The following is a 22,580-nucleotide window of genomic DNA, read 5'->3' as shown; positions in this document are numbered from 1 at the left end:
GGTTGCTGTAAATACTTCAGTGCAATTGACAACAGCTTGTGGAGGGCTAAGTGAGATGGGGAGGGGGCAGAGGGAGGGCCAGTGCCTCCCATAGGGACCCTCTGCCTGGCAGTCCTGGCTCTGCTGAATGCACCGCTGGTGGGGCGAGATCACGGACAGAGAGCAGTAGTCTGTAACAGGGTGGGTTTCAGAGCTGGACTTGTTCAAAATAACTCAGATGGGAAAATTTGGGCAAATGACTTAAACACTCTCTGCCTCTGTTTCCCTATCTGAGAAACAACAACAGAGATAATAGCCTGTGAGATTTTTTTTTTCTTTGTGAGGAATTATGGGAACTTTTTTTTTCATCTACAAGCGCACGTTGCAATGCTACAGATATTAGCCTCTCTCATCTTGTGTGGGATAAAGCATGGGAATTAGCACGGTGCCTCTCACATAGGAAAGCCTCAATAAATGTTAGCTAATGTCCTTAGCCTATTGCTACTGCTATTGTCCTCATAATCTTGGGCCCATAGCTGGAAACGCCACATGCCTTCCAAATACGCATGGAAAAAAAAAAAAGACTTCCCAGTTGGGTCTTTGTGGGTTTTTCAAAGAAGATGTTTTTAGTCTCTAGTCTTTTCAGGGAATCCTGCTGGACAGGATCTGAGGCTGAGAGAGCGTGCCCCGTGAGCTCCATCCGCCTGCCTTCATTAGAGCCTTGGCCGTGGTTTTGAAAAGTCATGTGTAAATGGATTTCTGCAAACAATTCCATTCCAAATGCACTCACAAGGCTAAGGGCTTAAAGGGACCCCATGGTGAATTCTTTTGTAAAGAAAGGAATTTCTGGGGCCTATCTATTTTTTTTTAAAGTGCAGATATTTATAAAGTACCCCAGATTTCTTGAGCACCTACTACGTGCCGAGTGCTCACTGGTTATTTAATGACAGTCCACAGCAAGCCTGTAGGGCAACCTTTGAGTTATAGAAGAAAAAAATAAAAAAAAGATAGATGCAGAGAGAGTGGCGCACACCTCTGCACCCGCAGCTGGCCCAGCTCCTACACAAGCTCACAATCCTCCTGCTGGGCGGGCTCTGCTTCACTCACCTTCCTCTTCTACTCTTAACCCACGGTCTTCTCCACACACAGGAATCTTTATTTTGCATACACTCCAAAGATCTCTAAATCCACTTTTGTCTACTCCATGATCACCTAACCCTCAGAAGCTTAACAGCCGGAGCCGCAGTTCCGAACTCCTTCAAAGTTGTTAGTGTTATGGTTGTTTCTCAGTGCCGGGCATAAAATTTAGGGCTTTGTGAATGCTAGGCAAGCGCTAGCATCTCTAGGCCTTGTTTTTGTTTGTTTGTTTTAAACTTTAAAAAAGCCTTTTAATTGTTCTAAGCTTTAAGTGTGTGTGTGTGTGTGTGTATGTGTGTGTGTGTGTTCATGAGTGCATTGTCTGCAGATGCCAGAAGAGGGTATCAGATTCCCTGGAACTGAAATTACAAGTAGTTGTGAGCCATCCTCGTGGGAGCTGGGGACCAAACTCCAATCCCTAGGTAAGAGCTGTGCTTGCTCTTAACTGCCAAGTCATCTCTCTAGCCACTTGATGTTTGAGAAAAGACATGGTTGCTACCTAGGCTGGCCTTGAACTCACAGTCTCCCTGACTCTGCCTCGTGAGTGCTGGAGGCCTTGATTGTGCCGTTGTCTGGTGGAATTAATTTCACAGGAACATTTTCAAGCAGTACAATGATGTCTCTACCCATCTCTTAGATTCAGCAACTGTTGGGGTTTTGTTAATGTATCCTCCACTTTCCTGAGAGCCATTTAATTTAGTAAGGCAGGCAGAGTTGACCTCTGATGACCTCTGAACTGTGCCAGTGAAGGGTTTGTTTTACTCCGAAGGGCTAGACCTGTGGGTGCATATTGGACAGATGCCCCTTTAAAAACCTATATGGAGAATTACTGCCCAAACCAACAAACACAGCCAATGGACCATGGACGGGGACTTCTGATACCACAAGCCAAAAAAAAAAAGTTGTTTTTTTTGTAAGTTAATCATCTCAGGTGTTTGTTACAGTAATGGAAAGCTCACTAATACATTGCTTTTAGTGCTGGGTCTCTGTTCAGTGTTTCATGCTCAGACTTGGGGAAGGAGGGTGCTTTAAAGAAAGGGATGTTTTCTACAATCTCTGTTCCTTCTGCTCACAACAGTGATTGTGAAAATGGCAATAATGGCATTTATGATCCTCTGCAACTTTCCATCTTCCACAAGGACTCCTTTCTTGATGCTCTCAGGAGCAGTCGCGCCTTCCAATGGTTAGTCTTTGGGGTTTGAGTTTACCCATGTGAAGTCTTTCCTGGAGCCGTAGTATCTTATACGTGCTTGGCCAGGAGCCACAGAAGTCCCTCCAGTTGTGGAGAAGTTTCTGTGTGGCCGCTGCAGCTCTGGTGGATGAGTATCAAGCCTTCCCTGCTTATAAGAACTGGGGGAGGTCGTTCCAAGCACAGGTCTACAGAGGATGGTGAATCCTCGCACCAAGACGCCTGCCCTTTTGATGTGGGGCCAGGTGAAGCTCTGCATCCATCAATATGTGGCTTTGAAAGTAACTGGCCAAGTAGGCAAGGACACACCACTCTGCCATTTCCTTGAGGTCTTCTCATGGGGACTTCATAGCAGAGTCTTGTGGTGCTAGAGAGCCAAATCATACTCCAGCTCATGGATGGTGCCAGCACCCTTGGTACTTCTCCCCTGCCCACAGCATCCTTTTGGAAACAGGCAGAGGATTGATCCGCTTTGGGGAGCTAATACTCTATGAGAGTAAAAATATTTGTCCAAAAAAAAAAATCTGAGAAGGATTAAATCTCACCCTTGATTATCACTGTCTTTTCACAACACTGTACTTGTCAGAACTAGAGAGCTTCATTTAGCCTTTATCTCCTAAATGTCCCCCATAAAGAACACTGCCTTCCTCCGACTTGGCCCTTTCTCCCACTGGGGCTTGTGTGTGTTAGTGAGTGTGTGTGTGTGATTTCAAATTATTATTATCTTGCGTGTGTGTTGTATGTGCTTGTTGTGTATTTGTGTATGTGCACATGGAAGCCAAGGGTACATGCCTGGTGTCGTCTTCTATTGGTCTCCACTTTATTTATTTATTTTTTTGAGACAAGGTCTTTATTGGTCTGGAGCTTACCAGTTTGGCTAAATTGGCTGACCAGTAGTCCCAGGATCTTCCTAGCTCCATTTGACCAGTGCTGGGGTTATAGGGGCAGGACTCAGACCTGGCTTTCTGCATTGGTGCTGGGGATCTGAATCCAGATACACATGATGTGTGGCAAACACACTTACAACTGAGCCACCCTCCCAGCCCACACATTACAACAACAATAACAACAGCTGCTGCTGCTGCTGCTGCTACTACTATTATTATGATGATAGTGATGGTGGTGATGATGATGATGATGATGATGGTGATGATGGTGATGGTGTGTGCTCCTCTGTGGAGGCCGAGAAGGATGCTTGGTGCCTTGCTTTACCATTCTCTGTCTTAGTCCCTTGAGACAGAGCCTTTCACTGAAACTGGAACTTGCCATTATTTTTTCTGCCAGCAAGATGAAGTGATCCTTCTGTCTCTGTCCTCTAGGTGGCCATGGTCATGTCCAGCTTTTAATATAGGTGTTGCGGATCCAAATTCAGGCCCTTATGTCATCTCAGCAGCTGTTCTTGCCTACTGATCTGTGTTCTCAGCCCTCAAATTATTTTAAATATAGAGTCATTAATGAAAAGTATTCATTATCTCAATTCCCAGACAGTAAATGGAGAGATCATTTTAATTAATTAATCAATCAATCAATCAACCAATCAATCAATCATTGCTTTTTGGGATGCTGGGGATGGAACCCAGAGCCCTGCCCTTGCTAAATAAAGACTGTACTACTGAGCTTCATCTTAGCCCACGTGAGAATTTTTGCTGGATGGAGCTGCATCTCCCTGCTGAAGCCCTCACTCAAAGTTCTAAAAAGACAGTCAAAAGCTATCCAAGGGAATAATTTTGAACCAAGCAGAAAAGTGAAAAACTATCTTCTCCTGACCATAGGAATGACATTGCTTAGCACAATGTGGAGACGTGTCCAGTGATCAGCAGGACCTTTCTGGCTCACCTTGGGCATGCTGTAGCTTTCACTGCCCTGTCCACTCATCACAGTACTGAGGTATTTATACAGCTTGCTGCACTGTGTCACACTGGGCCAGGAGGAAGGCAAGTTGCAGGTCACAGAAGGCTGCAAGGCCACTGGAGTAGGTCAATGAGATTTGACAAAGGGCGGCTGTCGGAGAGGCCCTTCGACCTAGTGAGACTGTGTTTAGAAGGCTATGGTTCTGGAAGCTTCCTTAGAGGAGGAGGTAGGTATGGCTGGAGGCTTTGAAGCCTTTTACCATCTCTAAGTGAGGATGGTAGCAGAAGGGAGGGACAAGGACTGCTGAACAAGTTTTAAGCAAGCATTGGTCTTGGTGACTATGGTGGTACACCAGCTGGGAGGAGACAGTAGGGTGCACATCTGAGCAGAAGTGTATGTCAGGGCTGTCATTATTTGTGGCTTATAATCTCTTTTCTGTTTCTGCTTTGGGCCCTCACTGGCTTCCTGGTTACTGTGCATCTCAGCACCTGGCACTGCACAGTCAGTTCTCAGGCAGGTGCTCACCTTTAGCGAGGCCTTTGTAGGGTGGTAGGTTTGGGTGCAGGCAGAGGAGGGAGGACACTCCTGGAAGACATGTGGGCCGAGGCACAGAGGTAGGAAAGCATGAACCATGTGCTGAGATCAACGAGGAGCCTGATTTGTCTGGAAAAAGGGGCTTCTGCCAGGGCACTGTGGGCGGGCGATGAGGCTGGAAGGTGGGCAGGAATGCTACATTTTTCCAGGTCTGCAGGGAGGCCACAACAGTCATTCTTTGCAAAAGGGAAGAGAAGGGATTGGGCCGCGGAGGAAACGCTGCTGCTGTGTGGCCTGTGGTGGAATGGGGGCGGGTGAGCAGGAGGCTGTGGCCACCTCCTTGTGTTTCTGTCCAGCTCCTTGTCTCCTTGTCTTTTCTGGGGTTATACAACTGGGAGTTGGGGGAAGGCCAAGGATGTCATTTTATTCCTATGGCCAGGGAACAAAGAAAACAGGTCTCAGAGGTACTGTCCATGGCCTGGAGCAGGCTCCAGGGAGCTGTGGGTAATGCATGTTTGTCTCTCTGGAGCTGGGGAGGCATCCAGGCTGCTGAGACTCCTCTTTGCATTTAGAACCGAGGTTGAGCATGAGAGCAGCCGGAAGCCTCTGGTTCTACCACGGGCAGGCCGCCTGCTTCAGACGCTCCCTCCCTGGGCAGCGTGCGCTGTGGCTTGGGGTGCATCATTCAGCCTCTAGGTGGTGTCTTCCTCTCCTTGTGTGGCAACAAAGAGTGAGAATATGCACCTGCCAGGAGCTGGGGCAATGGTGTGAGCTCACGCTTGTCCGGAAGCGTACATGTGGTCACGTGCAGCAAGTGGGACTTTTGGTTGCTATTATTATTGAGGAAATGGAGACAGGAGAAAGACGTCATGTCGTGAGATATACCCAGCCCAGGCTGGGCTGGGAGGAGAGCTGACTGTCCTCAGCACTAAATGCTTAAATGACTTGCTACTCTCTGTATGTCCTGAGTAAGAACCTAGGGAAAGGGTCTCATAAAAAAAAAAAAAAAATTATATAAAGCTGGGCGTGGTGGCGCATGCCTTTAATCCCGGGGAGGCAGAAGCAGGTAGATCACTGTGAGTTCAAGGCCAGCCTGGTCTACAAAGTGATTCCAGGCCAGCCAGGGCTGTTACACAGAGAAACCCCATATTGGAAAAAAAACTTAATTATTCATGTTTATGCCCCTCTCTCCCTTCCCCACTCCCTGTGTTTGGGTATGAATGCAGGTGTCTTCAGAAGCCAGAGCACTGGACACCCGCCCCCCCCCCCATTTCCTGGGTCCCCCAGGAGCTGGAGTTATAGGCAGTTGTGAGCTATCTGACCTGAGTGGTAGGATGTAAACTCAGGTCCCTACAAGAGCAGTATGTGCTCTTAGCCACTGAGCCATCGAGTCCCCCACTAAGAGTTTTATATTTACTTAATTAATTTTTTTTAAAAAAATTATATTTTAAGATTTTATGCATATGAGTGTTTACCCTGCATGGATGTCTGTGTATCACGTGGGTGTCGGGCGCCCACGGAGGCCTGAAGAGGGTGCTAACTCCCCTGGAACTAGAGTTATGGGTGGTTTATGAGTTGCCTTGTGGGTGCTGGGATCAAACCCAGGGCTTCTGCTAGAACAGCAAATACTCTTAGCCACTGAGCCATATTGCCACACCCAGTTTCATAGTTTTATAGAATAATTTCTGTGGGCCAGACAGAAAGCTCATTCTTTTTTCTTGAGGAGCTAAGGGCCAAGTCCAGGGGCCTTGGGCTTGACAGGCAAGTGCTCAAGCCCTGGCTTATGTTTCCAGCCTGTAGCAGACAATTAAAAAAAAAAATCAATCATATTGCAGTCCAGAAGGCCAGGTTTCTGGAATAATGCATTAAGCAAGGGTTCTGGATAGCCGAGGTTCCCTTATGCTTACATCGAGATGTGGTCCCAGTCCAACAGACATGATAACTAAACATTGAATGGAAGGGACCAGGGCTGCAGTTTCGGGGTAGAGTGCTTACCTGATGGGTTGATTCCCAGCACTGGGGAGCAGTAACAATAGAACAAGGTCAACATCAGGAAGATTCATCAAGAGCATGTTTGTTTCCAAGTCACTGGGCTTGGCAGAAGGAGGATTTGAGTGACAGGGCCACCAGGTTGGTTAAGAGTTGTTGAGCAATAGCTCCTACATGAATAAGATGGAGAAAATGTCATATAACTAATGATGGCAATGGCATTTAGAAGAGAGGCTTTCAGCTAGGCACTCGGGAGGCTGGGCCAGGAGCACCATGAGTTCAAGGTTACCTGGGCTATCCAGAGTTAAGCAACTAAGAGATCTAAGAAATGGCAGTATAGAAAATGCCCCTTACGATTTTAAATATTAATTTTTCTCAACCTTTCCCCCTTTCTACGTTTTTGCTTTTTTTTTTTGCCTTATTAAATAATTGTGGATTTATTTATTTATATTTGTTTAGAGACAGTCTTGTGTAGTTCCGGCTGTGCCGGAACTTGATATGTAGCCCAGGCTAGCTTCGTACTCAGAGAGATCCTCCTGCCTCTGCCTTTGGAGTACTAGCATAGCATTATGCTTTCGTTTTTCTGTAGTGCTGGAAGTTGACCTCAGGTCTTTCACACGCTAAGCAAACAACTGACCATCAAGCTAAACCTGGAGTCCCTAATTTTTAAGAACATGTATAGTATTCAGAAACATGCCGGAGTTCAGGCATAGCTACTAATCTTGCCTCCTGAGTACTGGGGCTATAAGCAAAAATAATTGTTCCTGCATGAAATACTTTTCCCCCCTGAAAATCATATTTTTTTCAGACAGGGTTTTATTGTGTTTCCTAGTTAGCCTGAAACTTTCTATGTCGACCAGACTGGAATTAATCTTAGAGAAATCCACCTGCCTCTGCCTCCTGGCATGCTGTGATTAAAGGCATGTACCACTATATCTGGCTTTTTTTTGGGACATTTTGTCTTGAGCAAAAAGAAGAAAATTAAAAACTTGCTTAAGGTGATTGTGCATACTTTGAATGGATACAAAGTCAGGTGATAGCATGCATTTCATTTTATGCTCATAAAGCTTTTGGACTATTAGACTTGTTTTATAGGCGAGGAATCTGAGGAGAGGGCCTCCAGTTGACTAAGGATGCATAGCCAAGCTCAGGGATTTGGGATGGAAGAGATGGGAATCCTATAGGAATATTAGGCCTGGAGAACTGGGGTGTCGGGAAGGTGGAAGAACTGGCTGAAGATGGAAGCGAGAAGTTCTCAGGTGCTGTGTGGACCAAGTTGTAGGTTTGCCCTTCCTCACCATAGACTCTGGTTATCCTGGAGGCAGGATCTCAGCCTTGGAGATTTCAAAGGAGGGGAAGACATGAGCACCCAGATGGGAAAAGGGGCTATCACTTCCCAATGCCATCTCTTCCTGGCTGTGCCCACCTCCTCTACCCACCCAGCCACTCTTCCTCTAGGGTGCCCAGTACCTCTTCTACCAAGCTCTTGTCACGTCAGGCTTACCAGGTCAGGCATCTGGGTATGTGGTTGCTTTTCCCCCATTTGTATTTTTAGACTCTTCATGTGCCTGTGTTCCCTCCTCCACAGGTCCCTCCTGTCCTAGTGGAGGCCTACGGGTTTGACCTCTGCTGTCACTGTTGGTGTGCGGCCAGAGATAGACTGATAACCACTCTTCTCTATAAAGCAGGAAGAAGTGAGAAGTGCTAAATTTAGTTAGGAAAATCTGTCCCTTTGGCCGTACAGCTTCCAGCTGAGGTGATTGTGCAGTTTCCAAGCTGAGCTTCACATCTTTGCAAGTTTTGTTTTGTTTTAAAGAAAGTACAAGAAGTATGCAGTTATTATTTGCGTGTACAAGGATTACTTCAAATTCAAAATTTCCCTATTGCCGTTGTTGTTATTAATGGGATCTCTCAGTCAAGCATGGCAGCAGACACCTGTAATCACCACATTCCAGAGGCTGAAGCAGAAAGATCTCGTGTTCAAGGCCTGGGTGACACAACATGATCCTGACCATGCTCGAGTATCTGGTGAGATTTCACCTCAGAAATTAAATTAAATTAATAACTAAGGTATCTTTACCTCTCTCAGGTGAGAAATCATCTTCTCTATCAAGCCTGGAGTTTTTCTGCTTTTCAGATGTCCTAACATATTTGTAGGCGCCTGTCTGGCTCCAATGTCATCCATTCTTCTGTGTCTACTGTTTTGTTGGCCAGACAGTCTCCCTCTTTCACACCGTCATATATGCTGATACCTCTCTCAACAACCACCCATGCAATGGTTCAGTTAGTCAAATTGTTATCAAAATGTCAAGTGAATTTAGCCTTCCATTCATCCATCCAAACATCAACCATTTAGATATACCCATCAGACATCCATCTGCTCATCCATCCACCTGCTCATCCACCTGCTCATCCATCCACCTGCTCATCCATCCACCTGCTCATCCATCCACCTGTTCATCCACCTGCTCATCCATCCACCTGCTCATCCACCTGCTCATCCATCCACCTGCTCATCCACCTGCTCATCCATCCACCTGCTCATCCACCCACCCATCCTTGTCCACCCACCCACTCACCCATCCTATCCATCCATCTGCTTACCCACCTATTCACCTACCATCTGCCTGCCTGTCATTCACACAAATCATTCACTGATGCTTCCATTCAAACATCCACCCACCCATCCATTCACCAGCTCTTATACACATACACCTACCCAGTTAGCCACCTGTAACCCATCCACACTTAACCTTTTCCTTTCTGGCTCATTTTTTTGTATCTGTCTACTCATGTCTCTAAATGTCTCCCCAATCTCCCAGGCTGTAATCTGGCAATGTTCCTTTGAAATTTGAAACTTTTCTTTCTTTCTTTCTTTCTTTCTTTCTTTCTTTCTTTCTTTCTTGTTTTTCTTCCTTTCTTCAGGGTATCATACACCAAGGCTGGCCTCAGACTTGCTGCGAGGCAGATACTGGCTTTGAATTCCTGGTACTATTGCCTCTTCTTACCTCTTGAGTGCTTTGATTGCAGGTGTTTTTCACTCTATCTGGCTAAAAATATGTACTTTGTACAAAGCATTTGTCACCCTTTAAGGAGCGTAGTTTTCCTGATTCTGCATTTGTTTATTTGCTAGGACCTTCCCTAGCATGGTGGTGGCCTTTTCTTACTGTCTCTCAGTAGATCCTCCCTAGGCTTGGCTCTTTTCACCTGTACCAGCACACATTGCTTCAGGCCATTTTCTCTGCCTGAATGCTGCCCCCCCCCCCCCACAGCCTGAGCTATTGGTGACCTTCTTTTAACTCTTTAGAACCCTCAGCTCACATGTCAACCTTGCGACACGGTCTATTCCACATCTTTTGCTATTCCATTCCCAGATGAATTAATAGTCCCCCGTGCCTGTACTCCGACAACAATTTGCACATCTCTCCAGCATAGCTCTCTCCACACTGAATTTTAATGAATTGCTTGCTTGTCTGGTCTGCCTCACAGGCTGGAGGGAGCATGCTTAACCATCACTGTTTCTCTGGCATGTGGCACAAAGTCAAATATTCATCCATATATGTACTGCCCAGCATTTCTCATTTGTCATCCATCTATGTAGATCTAGTATTTATTTTCTAGCCGTTGCCTATCATTTCTTAGCCATATATCAATTATCTATATTAATTGTCTTCTTGCTCCTATCAATCATTTATCATCTATTGATTCAGCTTATAAGTCTATTGCTTGTCAACCCCTTGTCATCTATTATCTATGCCCCAATTTGAAGAATGAATAAGCATATCACACATGGCCTTTGCCCACTGTAGTCCCTGTTTGCCTGTTTACATTCCCTTCATCTTTGGAAACCCAGCTCAGGAACTCACTTCCTAAAATCCTTCTTGATTTTTCTACCCCTGTTAGAATCCCCCCACCCCCTCCCTCTCTGTTACTGTTCCAGGGCTTTTTTTCTTTAATGAAGATATGAAGATGGTGAGAAAGAGCGAGAACAAACAGAGACAGACAGGTGCCTCTCCTGACACCTACCTCTCCCTGAGCTCAGTCATGCCTGTGTGTCCTTATGTAGGATCCAATCAGCCTGGTGCTTGATTCTTGGGATCCAACCCCAGCCTATATCTTAGGTGACCTACCCAGTTTAAAGAGAGGAGCCTCCAGAGGCTACAAGACAGACTTCCGCTTGCTAGGATATGAGAGACTGTGTTCACGGCAGAGATTCGCCCAGGAGGGTGGGCTAACGGACTTATGCAAATAAGAAGCAAATTGAGCACAAACATTATGCAAATCGATTTGTGCTTTTCCTGATTGCTCCTTCAGTGGTAAGCCTGTCGCTGAGGTCGCTGGGAGCACAGTGAACAAGGCCATTCTCCACCCATCTCAAAGTCCCACCTTCCCAAGGTTCATCTTGACTGCAGCTACAGCTGCTGTTTCTGCAGTGAGTGTGCCGTACAGGGAGCCTTCCCACGGCTGCTTAGTGATGTGTGGGCTTCCTGTGCAAGCAGGGTCAGGGAAGTTGAGGCAAGCCCCTCAGATCCTGTAAGCCTGCACTCAGGGAGAGACGATAGCAGCTCTGCTCCATGCGGTCTCAGCAGGCTCCGTTTGAAGTTAGGGGAGGCGGAAGGACCTAAGCTGTGTGGAATAGGATGGGCTTCTCCCTACAAATAACAAGGTGCCCTGGGCATACAAGGGCAAGAGGGACTCCAGTACTGTAGAAAGACTCTCTTTAGAGCTGGTTCTGTTCCCACCTGCGTATTGGGATGATCTTCTGAAATAGGCAAAGCCAAATCTGGGGACACTCATGGCTGAGGGCAGTGACTACAGAAGCAGCATGGAGTGAAGTGAGGGTGGGGAGGCTGCAAAATGGATCCGCCAGCCATGGCATCACGTATGCGACACCATGGGACCACAGGGGCTGTTCAGTCTGAGGTCCACCTTCACCCTTCTTCCAGGTTGGTGGGGAGGCAGGAGTAGATGAAAAAGAGTGAGATTTGTTTAAACTTGGGCTTTAGACCAGGCCCTGTACCTGCTCTGTGATCAGGCACTTGCACCCAGGAGAAACAAAGGGTTCGCCACCTCAGGGGCTGAACTGAAGGGAGAAATCCTTGGATTTTCTGGCTCTCATCGGAATTTGAGAGGATACCTGTGGTGGACAGGTGAGGGGTTTGAGGCCGTCGGCATGGATGGAGATGGTGATCTGGAGGAGGCAGACAGAACACAAGGGGCTGGGGGGCGGGTGGAGAGAGACTGAGGCAGGGGATGTCTGAGGGGGTGGGTTTTTGAGAAGAGGGTAGTGTCTTTTCTTTTTCTTTTTTTTTTAAATGTACACATTTATATTATTACACACATATACAATAAACTACCTACAGCAAGGAGAATCATGAAACAACCAGGGATTATATTAATGTTACATTCATAGTGTTTTGACTCTTTGTTTTTGTCAACCTTGAAGAAAACATCTTTCCTATCTTGGTGTGTCTAAAATTCTGAATGGAAATCAATATCTATTGTATCTCATCTATCAACTCAAAACATCTATCTAGACCTAATAAGGTAAAATAGTTAGATAAGGTCCTCAAAAACCTCAGAGACCTTCAGAATAAATTATTTAAATATTTTTTTATTGTTTTAAAGATTCTTTGACAATGAGACATGTTAACTCCTGGCAACACCCAGCCTACTTCAAAGAAGTTAATGAGCATCAATGAACCTCCTTTTGGAGATGACTTCAAATGTGGCAAACAAGCCACTGCGCAAAATGTCCCCGTTTCTGCCACAAACAGAATTCTGCCTAAAAACAAGCAAGCTTGGATGCAGGCAGAGTCAATGGCCAAACTCTGCCGAGACAGGGTGAGCAAGTCCTCAATAGTTCCTGCCTCACAAATATGTCTGTCAGATATATTGGGCCAGAAGGCTGAAGAAGATGCTCTAACGTTATAGAGAGTTTTGGGTGACTGTTCAGGGAGCAAACTGTCTCTGTCATCTTCTCATTTGGGAAGCTGCTAAACTTCCTGTCTACTCAGATAAATAATTTTATTCCTTCTCAAGTGTTTGTCCATCTCAACCTGCCATTTCCTGGAGCATCTTAAAAGTTTCTGGTCATGTGACTCTAGTCACTATGCATGGTCTGTGCTCACAGAGGAGAGAAACCCAGGGGTGATGGAAGAAGGCACCTTGGACTTTGTGGTTTGGAGCTTGTAGCAGAATCTCTAACTTGGCCAAACTTCTTGTGTTTACTCAAAAGAATTAAAAAAAATTATTGTTATTATTTTTAAGAAAAAGATTGTTTTTCTTGAGGGGGTGGGGAAGCTCCAGTTATTTCCATTAAAAGGCCTACTTCTTACTCTGAGCCAGAAAGCAGGTCCAAGTGTAAGTGAGTCAGCTCCCACTGGCTCTCTCTAGAGTCCGGGGTATGCATTTGATTAAGGGGACCATTGCTTGTCTTGAGGGGTGAGGGCTTCTAGCCAGCAAGCCTGCCTCCCGCTGGCAAATCTAAGACACTCTGGGAATCTTTTTCTAAGCCTGCCCCAGAATTGGCCTCTTGGCTTATTCTTACGTAAAGGGACAGAATGAGGGCCAACCAGAATGGGGTGAGATGGAGGGGGACTGACTGGCAGCCATGTCTGTGGTGACCTGAGCTCTCCTTAGGGACTGCTTCTCTAAGAGCCTGGAGACAGCATCCCAGTCACTCTGGACCAGGGCCTTTGAGTTCAGAGTTCTAGATGGCTGCAGGACCAAGCCTTCGTTTTAGAGAAGCCTTGGAAGGGAAGATCTTTCCCCAGGTAACTAACGCAGGAAGCCAGGCATGGGACTAAGAAGCTGAATTCTGACCTTGGCATTGAGTTCATTGTCATGGCTGACTTGTCTAGAAGGCTGAGGAACAAACAGAGGAGGAGAAGGAGCTTGGGCCTCTGGGAGGCTCTGAAGAGTTATACTGTGTTCACGCTCTTGACAACAGTTTCTTCTCTTCCCCGGCCTCTATCTGGCCTGTTAGTGTAGACAGTGACTTCATCTACCCCATCCACTATTGGTTCTGCTGGGCGGTCCAGATGGATGGGATACTGAGTTTGAGTGGGAGCAGATGGCTGTGCTGGGTGTCTTTAGGACCTGCCAGTTTCCAGGAGGGTCAGGAGCATCTCCTTTAGGCCATTCCTAGAAATCTGGCACCTTGCAGAGATACTTGGGGTCTATAGTGATGAGGGACAGGGAGAAGCCTGAGGGTGAATGGTCTGCAGGTAGCAGGGTGGGTTCTGCTTTCCAGCAACTCAGACAGGGCCACTGAGGCCCTTCTAAAAGGTAATAGATGGATCATGGTGAGGGCAGAGGAAAATAGCAGCAAATCTTCCTATCATGAGCAGGATCTGAGGCCCACAGAATGTAAATAGCAGCAAGGCCTGATAGGGAGACTGCCCTTGGGCTGCCCACCTCCTGTGTGCTGGCCACCTTCTTCCACAGCAGGATCTGACTCCTTAGAAACTCCATACTGCCACACCCCAGGCATCCTCACACAGGGACATCTTGGATGTAGTAAAGTAGGTAGGGCAGGCCAGACGGATCGTTGAGAACACCTGGGTAGGATGTGTTTGTGTGTGTGTGTGTGTGTGTGTGTGTGTGTGTGTGTGTGTGATAGAGGCGGGGGACATTCTTCACTGAATCTCTGAGCATTTCAGCATCTCTGGTACTGTGTGAAAAAGGCATGAGGTCTGGTTCAAATCCTGGCTCAGCCACTTTGTTTACTAGCTGCATGATCTTAGGCAATGGACTCTCCCTCTAGGTGCCTTAGTCTCTCTATGCGTGAAGTGGGGGTAACTAATATTCCAGGGCAGTTCTGAAGGCTGGCATCTGGTGGAGACTGATGTACCAAACAAGGACCATGCATGGAGAGGACCTAGGTCTCCCACTCAGATGTAGCTGATAGGCAGCTCAGTCTCCACATGGGTCTCCTACTAAAGGGAGCAGAGGTTGTCCCTGCCATGGACTCTGTTGCCTGCGCTTTGATCACTTTCCCCTGGTGGTGTGCCTCACTGAGCCACAGAGGAAGAGGATGCAGGCGGTCCTGATGAGACTTGGTAGGCTGGGGTCAGTTGGTAGGGGAGGAGGGCTCCCCCTCTCCAGGAATAGGGGAGGGGAGTAAGCAGGAAGAGGGAGGGATGGGAAGGAGATGAGGGAGGGAGTTACAACTGGGATGTAAAGTGAATACATTTCAAAAAATAAATTTAAATAATAAAAAAGGAAGGCTGGCATCTAGAATGAATTGAAGAAATGCTGACTCTTGCCCGTGTTAATGCGAGCAGGACACATCCTACTGGTTTATTTTATGCACTGGCAGGGGCCGGTCAGCTCTACAAGGCCCCTCACCTTCCTGTGTTTCTGGAGAGGCCTGGGTCTGAGCAGGGTGACTGTGGGGGCAGTAGGGGGTAGTAGACCTGGGCTCACAAGAGCATGTGACTTCGCTTTTAGTAACCACACATCTCTCCACATCAATTTTTTCTGTCTCTAAAATGGGAATTGTTATTTTCTAATAAGAAATGACGAGAATTACATGAGAGAACGTCAGCTTAGGCTCACTATGTGCTACATGGTAATCCCTATGGCCCAATAAACAAGGAGTGCAGGTTTCGTCCTTTGTGCTGTGGCAGACCGGGCAATCCCACACTCGGTGCACAGGCAGAGAAGACTAGTCAGTACAGCGAGAGCATTGCTGCATGCTCCGTGTTCATTGCAACAGTTCTCAGCAGCCCAGGTATGGAAACAATGCAAGAGTCTACAGAAGAATGAGTCAGAAGTGCGCGCGCGCGCGCGCGCGCGCGCGCGCGCGCACACACACACACACACACACACACACACACACACACACACACACACACGCTAGTTATCCTTGAAAAGAAGGAAAGCATGTCATTTGTGACAATGTGGGTAAACCCGAAAGTCTTGCAAAATGGAACAGGCCTGGCATAGAAAGACAAGTTCTTTATGGTCTTATTTACAAGGTGAACTTGGAAAAGTTGACTCAAAGGCAGGAAGCAGGCACTGGGCAGAGGGTAGGTAGCAAGCTTCAGGAGTGCAATACAAATAGGTCATGGACTCTAGAAACTGCATGGTGACAGTGGCTAATTACATCACATGACTTACAACTGAAGTTTGTAAAGCCAGCAAATCCTTCATGTTTTCATAAATGGTAACTTTGAGACATGAACATATTATAATTAGCTCAATTGTGCTATTTTTCCCAATATATATATTTAAACATCATCTGTATACTGTGAATACACACAATTTTATCTTTCAACAAACACTGTTCTCTTAAGTGAAAAGTGTGCTTGACAGAACTGGGAATGATGGGTTGGACTGCACTCATAACACCTATGTCTGGTTCTTTACTGATTAAATGTTTTGTCTGCGTGTCACCATAGGGTGACATGCTGTCACCACCCCACCGCCCCCCCACCTTCAAGAGGAAACTAAGGCATCTAACAAGGTCAAGAGGGTTCCCAGAAAGCTTGTGGGCCGGTTTTGTAGTCTCTCTCCAGACAGGCAGAGCTCCTGAGTGTGGGGGGCCTCCCAGCTTATGCAAATGGATGAGTGCTAATCGCTCCACTAATGGGAACCACGTGAGGAGATAGGATCAGCAGCAAGGCGGAAAGGACTTCCAGAAAATCCAAGCTGGGAGAAACCCCAGAGAAATCTGGGAAGCTGATAAAGTGCTCCAAAGCTTGGGGTGCTGCACTGTGGGCTGGTGGGTACAAAGCAGTGAGTTGGGGGGAGGGAGGGGAAGTGTTTCTGAAGCATCAATGACTGCCCACCCAAGTCCAATTGACCTCGTGCCCAGAGATGTGTGGAGAACAGGATTTCTCTCTTGGAGCCAGGCCGCTTGTCTGACAGCCTAGATGCACGCCTTCTCTTTGCTTGGCCCTGTGCAAGGCTCCAGTGTTATGTAAAACGCGTCCAACCCCTCATTTCTGAGTGAAGACTTGAGCCAGGGTGAGCACTTAGACTCTGGAGCCAGAGTGTCTATGTTCAAGTCTCTTTTTTTTTTTTTTTTTTTTGCCACTTGCTACCTGTGTGACCTTGGACATGGCCGTCAACCTATCTGTTTTGCGGCTTCCTCATTTGTAGACTGAGATGTTGTAAGATGACGGCGTTCCGGAGGATCAAATAAAGAAGTCTATGCAATGCAGTTGGAAGAACGGTTGTGAGTTCATAAATCCTGGGTACAAGATAGGTGTTATTTTCAGAAAGATAACATTTGACCAAGGCCCTTCTGTTCCTTCAATCCTTTACAATGTGTCCCGTTGCCCTCAGGTGTGAGGGCAGCCTCAGCCTCTAGGTCTCTGTCTGGTCCTTGTCCTCTTCAATTTTGTCCCTGTCTTACCCACTACCTTTCTGTCATTCCAACTGTCTTGTGTTTTTTTTTGAACGTGCTCTCCCTTTAGGTCTGGGCATCCTGTGTGTGCTGTCTGCTTAGCTTGAAGTTCCCTCTTCCAGAGATTTCGCCAGCCCAGTCTCATGTGCTCGGCTGTTACAAAGAGAGCTTTATTTCTGATGCTCATCAGATTTAGGTGCCCATACCTGGGTCTCCAGCTACACCTCTGCCATGTCCCACTATGATACTGTAGTTCTCCAGGGTCTGTTTCTTCACTGGGCTGGGCCATATCTCTGTTCTTAACCCAGAACAAGTCTGGACTCAGAGACGGTTTGACAAGTATTTGTTGGATGAACGTAGAGAAGTCACTGATAAGTACCCCAGGCAACATTGCTGTCCTGAGAGACTACGCAGATTTCTTAGGTGAGGCCAGTGAGATGTGTGACTTTGGATAGATTGCACTACCTGTCTGGTCTCCAGTTTAGTCCCTGGCAGATATTACTAGACACTTGTACATGAGGTGCAATCATGATTTTGTTGTGCCTGAAATGTAGTACAGCTGTTGGCCATGCACTTCAGCATCTCCATGCTCCATGCCTGGAACTGCTGACCACATGCACTCCACTCTGACCAGAGAAAGAAGGGATGTGTGAAACCCACGTTGAGAGGCCTCAGCCTTTCATTGTGCCAGCAAGGAAAGGCCACTGGGAACCCTGTAATGTAGACAAAGAGAGACATACACCAGCCTTCTCTACGGATCCCAGCTGGCATCAAGTTCTTCTTCTAGCACTTACATGCTTGCATTTGGGTTGATGGGTTGTAGAGTTTTGTTACTCTGTCTCTGGGATTTGCCTGCCCTTAATTGTATGACTTCAGCTTTGCTATGTGTGGACAAATATCAGCATTGATTCATCCACTCACTCGCTTAGCACAATTTATTGACTCCCTACTAAGAGGCTGGAATTATTGATCCGAAGATAAATGTGCTACCTCATGTCTGCCCTCAACTTGCTCCTATCTTGGAGGGATAGACAGACATGGAAACAAGCAAAGTAGGATCCTGGGGACCATGAAGGGGTCATGGATGTGGTAGCACCAGTGGGGATGCCCAGCAGCTCCCAATCCTTCTCTCCGTTGGAGGCTAGGCATTCTCAAAGTGTCATGTCATTAGTGTTTCCCAGAGTCCTAGAGGCATGAAGGTGATGCTCAAATCAATTAGCTTCCTGTTATTGCTCTGACAAGTTAGCACAAGCTTTCTGGACCAGACCAGGGTTTCTTAAGTGTCTTCCACCTGCCCCCTTTTACCCAAGAAGACTTTTACTTAACCCCAGGCATAAGGCACATAAAATACATATACAACTCAAACATTTACGACAGGAAATCACATAGATCACTATTTAAAATAGTTCTTTAGAACGCATATAATGTTATCATTTATTAAGAGTGAAAATGAATTTGTATTCTAATGAGATGGATGTCCTTGTTTATTTTTAGCTAAAGAATTCTATCTTGGCTAAATAAGAACGGGAATGGGGAAGGAGGGCAAGAAAAGAGAGGGGTAGTGGTGGACGAACCAAAACTAAAGATGTACAAAAACTCACTGCTTTGTAAGTTAATTCAAGATTTAATTAAAAACAAAAACAAAAACAAAAACAAAGAAAGAACGTGAATGGAGGTACCCTGTACGGATAGCAAAGGCTTCCCACAAAAGACATGAGTTATTAAATGAAAACTCAGTGCCGGGTGTGAGATATTTTCCTAAAAGTTACTGGTCAGGAAGGACCCCAAACAACAAAAACCATTTCCTAACTTTATATGAAATATAGCTAGATGGTAATAATCTATTGCCGAAGACAAACCACACTTTGGTTGCAACACTTAGAGAAAGCAAGCTGGAACTGGCCATGGAGACTTTTCTCTACCGGCTAGATTTTATAGTGCAGGAAGGTGCTATGCAGGCCACAGGATGAGAAAAGACACCAGTGGTTTTGCCCTGTGCTGGGCTTTGCATGCTATAGCACTGACCTGTGAGGCAAGTGAGTACCTATTGCTACAACAATGGCCTGACTGTGATAGGGGCAACCAGCTGCTTTCTGATTGGAGTTGATGCCTGTTTCAAAGGAGGGAACTTATGCTTGATACTTGTCAAAAGTGCATGGATGCTGAGGTCATAGGTTCTAGAAGGGAGCGTGCCATTGTTGGTTTCCTAGATATACATGCCAAACTTCCTTCTAAACGTTTGTGTTTATGCACATAGATTAGTATTGTTCTCAGCCTTGGCCACAGAAAGTTCTTTTTGCAGTAGGCAGTCAATGCGGAGACTCATGGGTGAAAACAAGTGGCTGCTGAGTGCCCAGTCCTAAATGGGATACTTACATTACCCATCTTCTCAAGGCTCTGTAAATATGACGGGAGAGCCAGAAGATGGAGAGGGATGCTGTGAAATGCTGTTTTCTGGACACAACAGCACCATTGCGTTTAAGAGTTCTCATCAGCTGCACAAGATCAAGGCAGGCAGCATCTCAGCACGGATGGGAGAGGGGCTCATGAAGTCCTACCTCTACCTAGGGAGCTATTGACGTCAATGGCTGTTGGGGGAAGGGAAGTGATCTTTCTTTGGGAGTGCGGCTGCTGGTAGTTTGCCCATACTCCAGCGGATGGTCCACCTCCCTGTGTACACAGGCAGCACTAATCAAACTCAGTGAGCTATTCAAAAAATAAGGATATGAAAGTGGAAGGGGAAAATATTGGAAGGGGGATTTGGGGGTTGAGAGGGAGGGTGAGAATGGAAATATTTTTAAAAAATTAATGAAAATCTGGGCCGGGGAGGTGGCTAAGTCAATAAGCCTATGACCTTAAGGACATGTGTTCAATCCCTAGAACTTAGATAAAAGCATGCTTATAATCCTGAAGCAGGGGGGCAGGGACAGGCAGATCCGGGGGCCTTGCTGACCATCCAGCCAAGCCGGATTGGTGAAACCCAGGTCTCAGTGAGAGACCTTGTCTCAAAAAACAAGATGAGTAGTGCCTGGGGTTGTGTGTGACCTCCATATGTACATGTACACACATACACATGCACACGGTCTCAGTGAGAGACCCTGTCTCAAAAAACAAGATGAGTAGTGCCTGAGGTTGTGTGTGACCTCCATATGTACATGTACACACATACACATGCACACGCACACAATTCACATGCACACGAATACACGCTACGCACATGCACATTTACATACACCTGCACACACAGACATTAAAAAGGAAAGAAGGAAAACAGATTAAATCTTAGCTGAATATTTTATCCTGCAGGATGAAGAGCGTCTCCAGTGTTTTTCAGAGTTGGCCAGTATCTTGGTTCTATAGTTGCCAATTCTGAGAATATTGCTTTGCATAAATACATAACGTAAAATGGCAGAAGTGTGTTTTGTGCCATCTCGGAAGTTGTTGGCAATTATGTCCTAACACCAAGCCAAATTTATTTAACAATCTTAAAAAAATGAAATTTAAGCCAGGAATTGAAACAATTACAATTTTTAAAAATTATGTTTACTCTTTAATGTAAATCTGGATTTGTTTCTCTGTCCTTCTGCCATGTGGGTCTCAGGAATCAAACTCAGGTCCTCAGGCTTGGTGGCAGCCTTTACCCCCTGAGCCATCTCACCTGCTCGGAAATAGTGTTTTTGTTGTTGTTTTTAAAAGCCAAACATCCTTAATCCAATCCAATCCAAAGATATACTACTTTGATGTTTATATGTTAAAGAATGGTGATAAAAAAATGTTAAAAGAGCCAGGTGGTGGTGGCCCACGCCTTTAATCCCAGCACTCAGGAGGCATGGGCAGGTGGATCGCTGTGAGTTCGAGGCCAGCCTGGTCTACAGAGCGAGTCCAGGATAGCCAAGGCTATGCAGAGAAATCTTGTCTTGAAGAACCAACAACCAACCAACCAAACAAACAAAAAAGAAAATGTTAAAGTCTTTGTTTTTTACTTGTAGCCACTGTGTCTATAAAAGCAAAAAATGTGTATATACAACAAAAACTCTGCAGTTCAGACGCTACAGTCTGCTCTGCGCTGAGCTGAGGTGTTTTAGATGGCAGGGACAGGCAGATCCGGAGGCATTTCCTGGTGTCAGGGCGTGTGCAGTGCCTCTCGAGGCGGAGGGTGAGCATGGTCAAGCACTCCTGGGAACACCTCGGCATTCATCACTTGCTTGATTTTAAATTATTTGTTGGCTGTGCATTCAGAAACCGTGAATGCTGCCCCCAAAATGTCACAGCCACTACCCTGAGTTGTATGACCCCATACAAGGTTATGACCCACACTTTAGAAGCTGGAGTCTAGATCCGTTACAAGTTTACCACCTTAACAGTCCTAAGGCACGTGTAGAACACACCTCACCAGATTAGGTTCGTGCTGGTGGGGCAGCTGGAGGGGAGAATCCACCTTCTTGACTTTTTAATCTTTTAGTGGCCACCTGTGTTCCTCTTACCATGGGCCCTGCCTACTCAAGTCTTTGCTTCTATCATCCTTGCTGTCACCAAGACTTTCCTGCCTCCCTCTCCGGGGGCCCTTGTGTTGGTACTGGATCTACCTGGATGTCCCAGGACCATCTCTCTATCTCAAGATCCGTAGTACAACCACATCTGTAAGATTCCACTGGCCACGCCCAGGCTTTGGGAGGAAGGGCTGGACATCTTGCGGAGGGCTCTGCAGCCTGCCGCAGCAGCTTGTGGATGAAAACACCAGGACTCAGGAGGGTGGAGTCACGGATGCTTAAGTAATCAGCTAGCAACAGGGACATCCAGCCCTTCTTGGGCTCCCCCCAAAGCTCTAATCCCAAAGCTAGAAGGCTGGGTATGTGTGTGTTGGGGGTGAAAGATGGTTGCAGGTGAACCTTGAACCAAGGTTTGAGGATGTGTTTTGAGGACTGGTTTGAGCAAAAGCATGGTGAAGAGTGGCTTAGCACCTGCCATGGGCGTGGGTATGGTGGTGGGCAAGTGGGCGGGCGGGCGAGAGGGAGCTAAGTTGCTAAGATTGGCAGGTGTGTGAAGCAAGGTGAGATGGGACAGCTAGGTGTGATTTGGGTCCAGTAGCACGCATGTAAAGCAGTCAGCACGACCCTGTAGCTCAACTTGAAAGGTTGGAAGATGCTGGACAATTGGGCCTGTGGGTCTTGCTTCAAACTCCTTTCCTTATTACCAGGCGTGTGAAGTGGTGGGTCAGCTCTTCTGCCAGCCTCTGGCCACCTGGCCTGGGCCCATCCATTTCCCAGCAGGACCCAGAGCTGGATGGCCAGCCCCTCCCCCACCCCCAGGACAGCGACGGTTTCCAAATATCTGTCTGTTGAAATAATGTTCTCTGGGCGCTGGCCTTCCCCCTCCCTCACATTCCTGGGCGAGCCCGCCTGTTTGGCTTGCTCGGACAAATATTGACTTTCTCTGTCCTTCTCGCTCTGGGTCTGTTTAAAAGGCATCAATCTTTGCTGGGGTGTTCACTCCCTCTCTGTAACCTGTGGCCTCTGTGGGCCCATCTGGGCAGGGAGTGGCTGG

At 46.7% G+C, this 22,580-nt stretch overlaps 1 pseudogene; it reads left to right on the top strand.

Annotated features, from left to right (window-relative positions):
* Nucleotides 1–5,559: 5,559 nt before the first annotated feature.
* Nucleotides 5,560–22,580, top strand: part of LOC127211936 (60S ribosomal protein L12-like) — a 39,613-nt pseudogene continuing 22,592 nt past the window's right edge.

This window comes from Acomys russatus, chromosome 29 (genome assembly GCF_903995435.1).
Source record: "Acomys russatus chromosome 29, mAcoRus1.1, whole genome shotgun sequence".
In the NCBI taxonomy this organism is placed as follows: Eukaryota; Metazoa; Chordata; class Mammalia; order Rodentia; family Muridae; genus Acomys; species Acomys russatus.
Note: the sequence above shows the minus strand (reverse complement) of the source record. Positions and strands in the feature narration are given on the sequence as shown.